Source organism: Triticum aestivum, chromosome 2D (assembly GCF_018294505.1).
Source record: "Triticum aestivum cultivar Chinese Spring chromosome 2D, IWGSC CS RefSeq v2.1, whole genome shotgun sequence".
Taxonomy (NCBI): domain Eukaryota; kingdom Viridiplantae; phylum Streptophyta; class Magnoliopsida; order Poales; family Poaceae; genus Triticum; species Triticum aestivum.
In genome coordinates, this window is record NC_057799.1 from 177,566,033 (window position 1) to 177,576,689 (window position 10,657).

At 42.0% G+C, this 10,657-nt stretch overlaps 1 long non-coding RNA gene across 17 annotated transcripts; it reads left to right on the forward strand.

Moving 5' to 3' along the window:
* The first annotated feature begins 253 nt into the window (after positions 1-253).
* Positions 254-8,737, forward strand: LOC123052420 (uncharacterized). 17 transcript variants are annotated; one of them, XR_006424710.1, is made up of 10 exons: positions 256-734; positions 841-933; positions 1,742-1,865; positions 1,939-2,056; positions 2,263-2,546; positions 3,218-3,302; positions 3,392-6,096; positions 7,651-7,767; positions 7,922-8,027; positions 8,276-8,737. It is a non-coding gene; the product is annotated as an uncharacterized lncRNA (long non-coding RNA). The 17 variants fall into 17 exon arrangements; XR_006424713.1 differs by having other exon boundaries at positions 269-734; positions 3,392-3,990; XR_006424702.1 differs by having other exon boundaries at positions 254-734; positions 3,392-7,767.
* The last annotated feature ends 1,920 nt before the right edge of the window (positions 8,738-10,657 follow it).

Consider the following 10,657-nt stretch of genomic DNA (forward strand, 5'->3'; position numbering starts at 1 on the left):
CTGTATTCTGTCTATGAGCTGATATATATGGCATCGTTGGCGCCTTTTGCTGTATAATTTTTTGTTGCCCACAAGTATCTATAGGTGCACATGACAACATTGAATGAGGTGTCATGGAGGTTGTGTACTAGAAGCACCAATACCAAGAGCTTGCAAGGAGATATTTGATGATAAATATATATGTTCAATTGTTGGTCGGTAGTACATCAAACACATTCAGCTACGCATCAAGGGCGAGTGCTCGCGATGTCCACGTCGGACTAACTAGAAGACAAAAAGATTCACTTCATCGAGAAGAAAGAGCGAAAGAGATTGGCCAGCAGCGACAAGAGATGCGGACCCAGTCCTCATCCCCCGATTCTCTCCCTCTCCCTTTCCCTCGTCTGCCGCCGCCGCCACCGCCGGCGCCCAGGTGTGGCGCTGCTCTTCCCCACGGCCCTGACGGCAAGGTGGCGAAAAGGACGAGATCCACCCGGACGAGGTTGATGCGCCCCCTGCCACACTTCCTTCTCCATCGCGTCACCATATTCGGAGGAACCATGGCTGCTGCTCACGCATCTGCTTTCCGCTCCTCCCGGAGTTGTCGCCATCGGTATGAGGGAGTGCCGGACCGCGCGCTAACTCGAGGACCGCCGCTCCGGCGGCCCGTTGTTTCTAGCCGTCGTCCGCCTCGTTGGCCCTCTTCCTGGCTTGCCCTCTAGTGCCCCATCCATTCGCTACCAGTCAGGCACCAGGTAGGAACTCAACCTCCCTGCCTCTACATGTTCCTCGGTACAACAGATCTTCATCCCCTTCCTTTTCTAATATGTTTCTGTGCTCTTCCTTGCTACACAATTTCAGGGTAAAGCGAAGAAAATTGTTTCAGCACAGTCCATCTGGTTTGACATTTTGAAGGCACAAATAGAAACAAGAAAACCATATATGATATATAAGGTTTGCACTGAATTTTGTGAGTCTTTCAAGACAGGCTTTAAAAGTACTTGATGTGTCACTCCAATTTGTTTTTGATAATGTGCATGGCACTTTCAACAGAAACGGTAAAACAAAATCTGGGCACAAGTTGACTCTTCCCACCCGTGTACAGAGAAAATGTCTAATCTGAAATTAGGTATGGATGGGGAATTTGTTTGGTACAAAGTACATTGTGATATGTTTGTCTCGTTTGATATGTCGAGCACGGATGTATGCCTGTTGTGCTACTGGGAGAATTGCTTGGCAACTATAGAATTCAACTAACTGTGCCATCAAACTTACATGTAGCTAACACACTTAGCATTTTATGAATAAGTGTTCAAATGAGTTTAGAGCTCGGAAGGTTCACAATTTTGTGTATATATTAGTGTTGTGTATTAATATAACATTTCTAAACCTACAAGAGATCACTTGCTTTATTTTTGCTACGGTACTTACACAATGGAACCTTAAAATATTGAACAAAAATCTGCTGAAAAGGGTCTTGACAGGAAATGTACTCTTCTTATTATATTCGTTGTATTGGTAATAATTTACAGAATCGCATAAAAAAAGACTTTTTGGTTTCGTGAAAATCAGTGATGCAATGTTTTTGTTTTAATCCGTTGAAAGTTAGTGAAACATGTGTGTGCACACCGAAACATTCATGAACTGAATAACGGATTGAAAACCTTGGCATGTGTAGTACAACTGATTTTATCTTAGTGACTCGACATTTATGTTTGATCTTCCTGGAGCTGCAGGTGATGAATGTATTTGTTCCTTTCAGCTTCAGGTTGCCGGCACCTAGGAGGGACGGGATAGCAAAATCGGTGCTCATCGAAGATGGCGTTGATGCCCCTTACGGCCTTACCCGACAACACAGTTCTACGGAAGCTTCTTCTAAGTGCCAAGTAAATTTCCTTTTACATGGATAATTATGGTGAGTTGATAGTTAATTATCTTACTTTTGCTCATCATGACCAGCGTATACCAAGACACTTCTTCGTACGTGATGGATACACACGCACAGAGTGAGCTTTTCTCTGCGGTTCTGGTGACCTGCGCACAGGGTCTCCGTTCCATGGTGTTGCCAACAAGCAAGGTAAATCCTCTACACTTGGTCACTTTGATTCTGTATTTATGCTATGGTCACTTGGATTTATGCATATGAGCTTCTCACTTTTATCTTTGATTGATCTTTCCAATGTAAACCATTGTACATCAATTTCGCTAGATTCTTTGATATATTTATCTATTTATGCTTGTTTCATGGTTTTCTTTTCTCAATAATTTGAACCTCCATTACAGATGTGGAGACCTATCATGAGCCTCTCCTTTCACATCAGATTGTGTTCCATCGAAAAAGCTTGGGTATTCTTATTCCATCAATTTTGGGATGATTGTCAAAATCCCAGGATATGATTTAGAACCTAACATTATATCTTACTGTATGATACGACTGTCTAATACTCATATTGTGAGGGACACGGGAAGAGTAGGTCGCTGGCGATGAAAGCATGTGAGGGACACAGGAGGAGCATTGGTCGGGGGGGGGGGGGGGGGGGGCGCATCGATGTGATGTTGATGTCAAGGTGAGCTTTCCCAATCTTGCTCTTTTTGTTGGGGGATTCCGATGCGGGTTCTTGATTTGATCTGTGAGTTGGGTAGTTTGGTGTCTACTCATGCGATCTTACTCTATCAGATTCTTTTTAGTTTATGTTTTTTAGTCGATCGTGCACTTGTGATACTAGATACGATTGGTTATTCCGCTTTAGTGTTGTGGATTCGATAGTCTGAACTTAAAACTGAGGATTTTTTTAATGAAAACTTATCATCTAAAGATACTTTGGATTTAATGTGGCCCCTGACTAATGAACTCTCTTGGTCCGCAAATTAGAGTTACTCAGCAGTTGATTACAAGTCGTTAGAAGTGTAATCTGTACTGCAGTGTTGTTTTTTTAACTTGATGATGTCGGTTTCCGCAAAAAAAGGGAAAACTAGTGAATAGGTCAGTCTTAGTACTATTGAGCTGCTCGCATGCAGTTTTGTGTGACAGTGGTAGTGCAAAGCCAGCATCCTTTTTGTTTGGCACTATAAAACAATGATATCTTGATGCTGAAGCATTATATTATTGTTTAAATGATACTAGCATAGATGCAGCTTAGTTGCCAATTTGTCACTTGTGAAGATCTTCACATGTCGTAGTTTCGTAACAGGGGATATAACACATGTGGATTTTTTAACATGTCGTAGTTGATGACAGGGCATATGGTGAACTGACCACTTGTCTCTGTACATATTCTTTCACCCGGAGACCATCGGTTGGTTTATGATAGCTTATGCAAAATGTATGTTCACAGATTTTATCCTAGGCTTATACCATGTACCAAAAAATAGAGCTAGAGTATGACTATCTAAATTTGCTGTTCATGTCCAGTGCTGAAGCACAAAATAGAAGGGTGCAGATGAGGAGGCGGGGGCTGACGACAGCCACGGGAGGAGGTCAGGGTGGTTGAAGAATAAGGCACGGGCGGCTCCGGCAAGACGTGTCTCCAGTGGATGTCCACGATGAGGCAATGAGAAGACCCTCTCTGTGAGCCCTATCCCTCTCATTTGGCCTCTCGATTTATGGTTCTCATGCTCCCTGTTTCTGTGTTCTTTGTTTGTGGTGATCACTAATCAGTCTCGTCTTCGGCACCTGGATCCTCGTCATCGATCTTTCCCACCCGGACGAACGCACCATGGCCTCTCAGATCACACACAAGACTAATCCATGGCTGAGTAACATCACCCTCTTTCTTTTTTTCTCTTCATTCTTCCATGTTCCTCTTTTAAGTAGTCTCTCCTTGGACTACTCTACAAGGTGTCAATTTGTACTATTTTTTCTTGTTGCCTTATACAATCTGTCAATCATACACTTTTGACCTCTATGTACGTGTTGGCTGATTCATTTTTGCAATACAAAAGACGATGATGCCATGACAGACCAATCTTGCAATTTCACCATCCATTTGATGTCTCCGCTCTTAAGATAAGGTAATATTAGCTGGATCCGTGCTACTTCCTCCAATAACAGTATATGATTGGCATGTGTGTATTACAGATCTGACACACATATGTTTGGAAATGGAGACGGTTTCGTCTTGTTCTGTGTCTTTGTCATCCGGCAAGTGTCTAGATTTCTTTTAATTTCTTGAGTATTACTTTTAAAAGTCGAAGTGCAGTGTGATGCCAGTGAGGAGGTTAGCTCTTTTGCTCTTCACGAGCTTCTGTTGATATTTGACTAGCATGGTACTATCTGATTTGGCACTACCATTTTTGTTGACTTATATACGGCCATGTTTTTCCTTGTAAAAAACATCCAAGCCACTGTAACATGTTTCGTAAGCAAGACCTTAAATCGTGTTTCCGGATCTGTCTCAACAAGGATATGAAAGAATTACCATCACTGTAGCTGGATATCATACATGATATTGTGGATATATACTTGCTATGGTTTTTCCATTATAAGGTATAACTGTCGCAGCTATAACGGGCTATTGTTGATTTGTTATTGTCCCTTGTTTGTCTCACAGTTTAGTCCTTCCACTGTGAAGCAGACCAAAATTGTCATACATGAACAATTACTATATATGTGCTATGTACTTCCTGCAAATCCCACACCACTAATTTCCGCTAAAACCACACTACTAATTGATATTGTATAGAATATACGAGGGCAAATTTCACTAGGTTGTTCATTGACTAGATCGTCCTAGTTATCATACTATACTGAGCGGTTGAATTATCGTATTGATTGGAGCAAGGTGAGTATAGCGGCGAGATCTTAAAAAGTGGTTCTTAGTGGTGTACATGTTGTAGGTGATCAATTTGGTCTGGTTGAATTTTTCTTTTATCTTTGTGATTGCTTTTCTCAAAATCGATTAAAAAATAATGATGCATATTCATTTCTGACATTTGATGCCTAGATGTTTGATTATAGAGCGGACAAGTCAATGTTATTCTTTGGAAGTTCCAAAGTCAAACTACTTACATCATTGTTTCTACATTATATTTGTTTCTCTATGAAAACATAATTGTGATGTAAGAATTCTTATGGATCAATGCACATAACAGTTATGCAGCAAACCTTTCTCTATAAAGTTCAAATTATATACATTGAAGATTCTGAAGTGGGTCAGGTTTTGTATATGTTTGCTAATATAGATCGACTTTAGTATTTTGTATGGTTTATAATATAATTTATGGATCAATATTTTTGCATAAAGCTCCCCTTTGGACTGTAGTTTTCTTCTGCTGCAGTTGTGTTGGTTGCCCAACATAAAAGCTCTAAGATTTGGCACATGTTTTAATGCTAATATTTTAAGCTGTCGATAGTTATACTTCATGTGCTTTGATGAGCAAATGATATTTTCATGCAGAAGTCAATATTATCTGCAATTTAAAAGTGTCTTATATTTGCATATAAATTATTTGATGTCACAATATGAGCATTTAGGCTCTTATCTGATATATTTACATACCCTCCTCCTTTTAGCTCTCGTTCTGAAATAAAAGTGAATTATTATTGGAAATACACCAGATTCTTCCCATATGGCAATGGTAGTTCTAGGATTAGTTCTTAAGTGCTTGCGACTTATTACCGAGTACTTCTACTTAATATTTCTTATTATTTGTTGTCAAATAGGCGTAAATGCACCATATTTATTTTTGTTAATAATCATCAACTTGATATTAGAGCTTGGTCGTCTCAGTTTATATTAGAGCTTTCTCACGTGGTGCATCAGTATAATAAGTTTATAAAAAATTGCATGTATGTGCTATCTAGATCCATAAAGGAAATTGAAGGGGCGTTCCCCTACCTGGCACTGCCCAATACAATCTCTGAATATGTTGCATTTGCACTGCTCTATACTCTCTTGTAAAATATAATTTGTACTATGAAGTACACAAACTGACATATGCTCTCTTGTAAAATACATATTGAACCTGAGCCAATGACTTACCCTCAGAGGCCTAGAGAAACTATTTGTGATGTATGTTGTGAAGACCGTATTTTGCAAGTTTATTGAAAGATGCAAGTTTCACCATCCAGTTGATTGGTCTGCACCTGATTGCATTGCAAAATGGAAGGAGAGAGAGGTAACATCAAGAAATAATCCCACTAAATTTGTTGCCAATTCATGATATAAATGGTTTTTCTATAATGTTTTCCCTATTTTATTTTTCCAAATCATTCTCACTTTGTTACCTATACATGATGGCCCTAATTTTCCTTTTCAGTTCAGACCCCGTTCCAAATATGATCGAAATGATTGCAATACTAATTATGATTTGCAAACCGAATATTGAAGTAATAACTATAACTCTACACTCTACAGTAAGGTGTGCAGAGTAAAAAATGGTCTAAATAAATGAAGAGAACCCCTGTACAAGCAACTTTTGATGAACGCTAATCGAATCATTCTTGTGAAATCTGTAGAGTGTTTCTGTTGTTTCTTTCTGTAGGCATATTTTTTGTACCGAGTTATTTTGGTGTATGTCCAATCTTGTATTTCCAGTTGAGGCATACAATCGAAATTCATAATGTATTGCAATATGGCTGGTGTTGGGATAGTATGTGGATTTGATTCAGTTTCTTAGTGTCATTCTAGATTAGCGATTTAATCTCCCAAAGATGTTGAACAATTTCATGCAAATGGTGCCCATCAACGCTGCTACCCTTGGAAAATTGCCATGATATGGATTGACGACCACGGGGCGTGTTTATTGCCTCTACCGGAGAGCGGGAGGACGCAGACCAGGGCCAACCCAAGTTGGATGACGAGGTGTCATCGAAGGCGGAGGAGAGGTCCGACGTGAGCAGTGATATGGTGGGGTTTAGCAAGGTCAATAAGGTGACCCGCAGGGCTTGGCAAGAAGGTGAGACATGGCCGCAGGAGCGGAGCACATCTTCAGAAGGATGAACAGGCATGGCGACGGCATGCACCTGGTTGCGACCTCAATTTTAAAATACTCATCGGGTCTTTCGTTCCAGCAGTCATGATATAGCTTGAGCGTTTGTCCCATCGACGAAGACTACTTACTATACGCGTTTTCGAGTTGCATTTAGTGCTCTTTTTCGTCGCCAGCTAAATCAATCAATTTGACAAGATCTTGCAACTCTCTCCGTTTGGATTTCGAGTCCAAAAGGCGAAGCTTGAGTACTTTGAAGAGCATTTAAGAACAGCTCATAAGCAATTCCAAGTGGCAGAGATGACTCGAGGGACCTCGCCCAACTATGAACCGTACGAGCACATCCTCTGTCACCCCCACCGCGCTTACGGCTCTATACCCCTGTGAGGTGCCCATAGCTTCCTGGAAAGAAGAAGATTTGGCCCAATAGTCCCTCCAATTTGAAGTGATCAAGCCACCACAGGCCAGTTCAGGCTTCTGAATTTGTGGTTTTGATCAATGGCAAACATGTACATAGATGTAGCAGAATTCACTAGACACGGTTACCAGTTGTGGATTCATTACAATATATTTTATCTTAATAAATATATTTGATGTTCGTTCGTGTAGCCTTTGGTTTTTATATATTGATTCAGTGTTGTACCTACGCTAACAATTCATACAGGTGATAGATACGTAGCATTTCTAGCTGAAAAGGAAGGGAAACAAGCTTGCCATTAATTAATGTAGTAATTTGACTAGGCAATGGTTCGTGGAAGGGATTAAGATGAGCAGACAATATGGCAGCTCAGAGTAACTATCCCAGGGCGGTTGATAACCAGGCAGCACAGAGGAATTGTCTCATGACAGCATGTTTGAGTAAGTTTTTTCATAGTTTTCTCAAACACTTGTCTACCATTATTTTAGAAGAGTGTTGATTATGTTACCTCCTGTTCTTAAAATCCTGAGAATCATTCCTGGTCTTAATACTTCATTCCATTTACTTGTTTTGGGTTTGCTATGGGTGTTGGAGGAGATAGATTGGGCAGAACTACAACCTGAGGTTGTGCAGGTTTAGGGATACCTCTTGCCAAGGTTATATCATTTAAAGTTTGGCGAAAGACAAAAATATATAATAGGTAAATAAAGCTCAATTCATCACCGAAATAATTATGAATATCAATGTAGTAAAGCTATGATATATGTTGTCAATAACATTTTATAATTCTTTGGTAACATCACCGAAACTATTGATTTATCTTCTCTAATTTATTACAGTTCGCTTTGTTTTAGATTGGGTGTTAATAGAAAAAGTTCATTATTTGCATCAGCTATAAGTTTACATTATGCAAATGACAGTAACAAAAATAGTATGACACAAATTCAGGTGATGACCAACCAAGGAGAGGATGTTGATGAGATCAATGACACCAGAGGGACAGACAGGCAGCTGCGAAGCATCCGACAGAACAGCCGGTGAACAGGAGGAGCAAAGGAAGCATCTCTTGCGTCACTCTAAACATCTGCTGCTTGCAGAGCTTCAGCCGGTGAACAGGAGGAGCTTCAGCTCCGTTGTCGTGAACTTCAACGGTTGGCCGAGCTTCAACCTCTTGCCCCTCAAGTGTACAGTTGGTTCTACGCCAAATAGGTTTCACAATTTTCTGTTGTTATTTGTACAATATAGTGTTTAATCTGGTTGTGAATAATCCGCCACCTAAGGGGATCAAGGTCTCTAAAATATTGTTGTTTGTTCAAATGTTCTTTGTTTTGTTATTAATTGTCAATTGTATTGCAAATTCCTTGCTTATATGTGCATGTTCATCAGCAATTAAAGAAAAAAAGGGTGGAAGATCGCTTGTCAAGCTGGCCCCGCACAAACTTCCTATCAGGAGGCGCCATCGGGTGGCGCCCCAACCCCTAGTAGCTTAGGCCAACTCCAGCGCGCGACCACATCTTGTCCGGGTGCATCCGTTTGGGGTAGAACGAATGAATAAGGCGGCCCCGAACGGACAAATGTCCGGATTCCGTCTGTTTTCGACCCATTCCCGGCCCAAACTTGCGCCGACTTTGGGGTGAAACGGACATCGCGCGGACGGGCTCGATGCACGCCCTTGTCCCCCTGTGGCCCGCCTGTCGGGGACACTAGCAGTCCACTCCTCTCCAACGCCTCCACCCGCTCTCCTCCGCCCCACCCGGTTGAAGGAAATATGCCCTAGAGGCAATAATCAAGTTGTTATTTATATTTCTTTATATCATGATAAATGTTTATTATTCATGCTAGAATTGTATTACCCGGAAACTTAGCACATCTATGAATACATAGACAAAATAGAGTGTCCCTAGTATGCCTCTACTTGACTAGCTAGTTAATCAAAGATGGTTAAGTTTCCTGACCATAGACATGTGTTGTCATTTGATGAACGGGATCACATCATTAGAGAATGATGTGATGGACAAGACCCATCCTTTAACTTAGCATAATGATCGTTAAGTTTTATTGCTATTGCTTTCTTCATGACTTATACATATTCCTCTGACTATGAGATTATGCAACTCCCGAATACCGGAGGAACACCTTGTGTGCTATCAAACGTCACAACATAACTGGGTGATTATAAAGATGCTCTATAGGTGTCTCCGAAGGTGTTTGTTGGGTTGGCATAGGTCGAGATTTGGATTTGTCACTCCAAGTATCGGAGAGGTATCTCTGGGCCCTCTCAGTAATGCACATCACTATAAGCCTTGCAAGCAATGTGACTAATGAGTTAGTTACGGGATGATGCATTACGGAACAAGTAAAGAGACTTGCCGGTAACGAGATTGAACTAGGTATGATGATGCCGACGGTCGAATCTCGGGCAAGTAACATACCGATGACAAAGGGAATAACATATGTTGTTATTGCGGTTTGACCGATAAAGATCTTCGTAGAATATGTAGGAACCAATATGAGCATCCAGGTTCCGCTATTGGTTATTGACCGGAGATGTGTCTCGGTCATGTGTACATAGTTCTCGAACCCGTAGGGTCCGCACGCTTAACGTTCGATGATGATTTATATTATGAGCTATGTGTTTTGGTGACCGAAGTTTGTTCGGAGTCCCGGATGAGATCACCGACATGATGAGGAGTCTCGAAATGGTCGAGAGGTAAAGACTCATATTTTGGGAGGTAGTATTCGGACATCAGAATGGTTTCGTGTGGTTCGGGTATTTTACCGGAGTACCGAGGGGTTACCGGAACCCCCTGGGGGGGGCCTACATGGGCCTAAGGGACAGAGAGGGAAGCCTGCGGGGGGTGGCGCGTGCCCCCTCCTAGGGAGTCCGAATAGGACAAGGAGGAGGGGCGCGACCCCCCCTTTCCTCTCCCTCTCCCTCTCCTTCATTTTTCCTCCGGTGGAGAAAGGGAAAGAGGGGGAGGGGGCGAATCCTACTTGGACTAGGAGTCCTAGTAGGACTCCCCCCTTGGCGCGCCCCCTTCTGGCCGGCCGCCTCCTCCTACCCTCCTTTATATACGGGGGCGGGAGGGCACCCCATAGCACATCAATTGTTCTCTTAGCCGTGTGCGGTGCCCCCCTCCACAGTTTACTCCTCCGGTCATAGCGTCGTAGTGCTTAGGCAAAGCCCTGCGCGGATCACATCACCATCACCGTCACCACGCCGTCGTGCTGACGGAACTCTCCCTTGACCCTCTGCTAGATCAAGAGTTCGAGGGACGTCATCGAGCTGAACGTGTGCTGAACTCGGAGTTGCCGTACGTTCGGTACTAA